Genomic DNA, 3278 nt, shown 5'->3' with positions numbered 1-3278 from the left:
GCGCAGAGTATGCGTCAGTACTTGAAAGGTACTAAGCATGCAGGATAGAGTAAAGCTGAAATAAACATATAACTAACCAAGCAATAAAGCAAGAGCATAATCTGAACATGATATAAATACTGAATACTGAGCTAATTGAATGCATTGACCAAATTTAGACACGCAGATGCTGAATACTGATTATACTGAAATGTGGTAAATGCAATGGAGTATGACTGAACTATGGGAGCTACTAATAACCGATAATAAAACCACGTGAGCTAAATGTGGAGTTTGATGTATATGCCCCATCGAGAGGACCCAATACACCCGACCAAAGGTGTAGAGGAATGCTGGCGTGATCACTAAAATGATGCCCACAGAGGGGACTTACAACCTACGTGGCTCGTAGTTCTGGGACTATATGGGTGACTGACCCTAGTCTAACTCAGTATACGCTACTCCCAATAGATTAAATGATTAACACATTATGACTGAATTTCTGAAATATACTGGATAGCTCAAAATACTGACATGCAAACTGAGAATGCACATTTATATACTGATAATGACACAGTCAAACTGAGGCATATACATCTAAAATACTGTAATATCTGACCTAGCATGTATAATTTAGTAAATAAAGAACTACCAAGCTAGGGTTCTGAAATTCATGCAAGAAACGAAGTAATAACATGATAATCTGATTTAGAACATATAGATAACTAATTCATGATAAGCTTCTGAAGTTCTAGAAACCCTAGGTCTAGTTAATAATAGGGAATCAAGAATCTGACTGAAATCTAGGGACCTAATGGGTGAAAGGAACCCACTAGTGAAATCCCACATACCTGGTGACGAATTCCATGGAGAAATCCTTCGATTTCAGGGCTGGAACTGGAGGAAAATTGTTGCGTTCTTGAACTAGGGTTGCTCGACCTTTTCTCCTCTTTCGCTTCTAATTTTTCTAAGTTTTGATTAACGATCTGACTTAGGTAGTTCTTGTTATGTTTCTAGGCTAAAACTGCCCAAAACCACGTAGTTTAGGGTAAAACGACGTAGTCTAGGGGTCCAACGAAATAGGAAAAGACCAAAAGACCCCTGACTTAAAGCTGCAGACGGGCTGACCACGGGTCCTACCACGGACCGTGTGAAGGACCACAGATCGTGAAGGCTCCCATGGTCTTCACTTGGTCGCGGAGTCTAAGGCTGACAAGAAGGGCCTACTGCCTAGCTCTTCACGGACCTTCCCACGGCCCGTGTGAAAGACCACGGACCATGAAGGTCCCCGTGGTCTTCACTTGGGCATGTGGGATGAGGTCAATGAAAAGTTGGGCTACTATCTAGGGCGCTACGGATGTTCCCATGGCCCGTGTGAAGGTCCACGGATCGTTAAGGTCCCCGTGGTCTTCACTTGGGCATGGGGGTCTAAGGTATCGCCAATATGAGACTATTGCCTAATCTTGACGGACGCTACCACGACCCGTCGTCAAGACCACGGCCCGTGAAGGGTCCCATGGTCTGATGTCTGGGCTTGGTGGAGTTCAAGTCACCACCACAGGCATGTCAATGGACAGTGGTCCGTATCATGATCCGTGAACCCTGCCGTGGTCCACTGCTTCAGGTAAGTTTCTGCAAAAAAATTATGGTTCTGGTTTTTGAGGTGTTACAATATCAACCCTTTGGGATCATTCGTCCTCGAATGAAGACTGAACTAACTGAAATAGAGGAGATGAGCTGCAACCTTACCGCTAAACACTGGAAGATGATTTATGACTGAACTAAGTTCCAAAAACATGCAAATAAATTGGAAATACAAGTACAGACTGAAGGAACATGATACTAAGGCTGATTCTACGCATGAATGACTGAAAAACTGAAGAGGAACTATTACCTCAAAGTTGGAGTGGAATCAGAAGGAAAGAGGTGAGGATACTTGGACTTCATGGCTACTTCTGCTTCCTAAGTAGCTCCCTCTACGGACTGACTCCTCCACAAAACCTTGACTGAAGCGACTTCTTTATTTCTCAACCTTCTAACCTGAGATTAAGAATCTCAACTGGTACATCCTCATACAAAAGACTATCTTTCATGGCCATACTCTCTAATGGCACTACAGATGCTGGATCACCCACACACTTATTCAATAGTGAAATGTGAAGGACTGGATGCACTGCTGCTAACTCTGCTGGCAACTCTAACTGATAAGCCACTTTACCAATCCTTTTTCAGAATCTTGTAAGGGCCTACATATCTAAGACTGAGCTTCCCTTTCTTTCCAAATCTCATCACCCCTTTCATAGGTGACACTTTCAAGAAACCCAATCACTAACTTGGAACTCTAGTTCCCTTCTCCTTACATCTGCATAAGATTTCTGGTGACTCTAGGCTGTCTTAAGTCAATCTCTAATGAGTTGCACTTTCTCCATCGCATAATGGACTGAGTATGGCCCTATCAAGGCTGCTTCACCTACTTCAAACCAACCAACAGGAGATCTGCATCTACGCCCATACAATGCCTCATAATGGGCCATCTGAATGCTGGAATGGTAGCTATTATTGTAGGCGAACTATATAAGAGAAATGTGATCATCCCAACTATCCTTGAAGTCGATCACACAAGCTCTCAACATGTCCTCTAAAGGTCTGAATGGTACGCTCTGCCTGACCATCCGTCTGTGGATGAAAATGTTGTGCTAAGATTAACCTGAGTACCAAGACCTTTCTGAAATGACTTCGAGAAATGAGAGGTAAACCGAGGACCTCTATCTGAGATGATAGACAAAGGAACCCCATGCAACCTGACTATGTCATTAATGTAAAGCTTAGGCATAGTCCTCTACCGAATCTGTAGTCTTGACCACCAAACAACGAGAATAATTAGTGACTCTATCAACTATCACCCAAATGGAGTCATGCTGCCTGCGGATACGAGGTAAACCTGTGATAAAATCCATGTTGATCACTTCCCACTTCCAAATAGGGATGTCAATCTCTTGAGTCATACCCCCTAGTTTCTGATGTTCTACCTTCACTTGCTGACAATTGGGGAACTTAGCCACAAAATCTGCTATATCCCTCTTCATGCCATTCCACCAAAAGACTTCCCTCAAATCACAATACATCTTAGTGGAACCTGGATGAATAGAATACTTGGAGTTATGGGCTTCTGTAAGAATCTGCTGTCTCAACTCGCCCACATTAGGAACACATAATCAACATTGGTACCGAAGCATACCATCTCCCCCTTGGGAGAATACCTCAACTCTCTGTTGATGGACTGCACCCTTGAGTTAGAG

Source organism: Solanum tuberosum, unplaced genomic scaffold (assembly GCF_000226075.1).
Source record: "Solanum tuberosum cultivar DM 1-3 516 R44 unplaced genomic scaffold, SolTub_3.0 scf00079, whole genome shotgun sequence".
NCBI classification, from domain to species: Eukaryota; Viridiplantae; Streptophyta; class Magnoliopsida; order Solanales; family Solanaceae; genus Solanum; species Solanum tuberosum.
The sequence above is the reverse complement of the archived record's forward strand: the minus strand, read 5'-3'. Positions refer to the sequence as shown.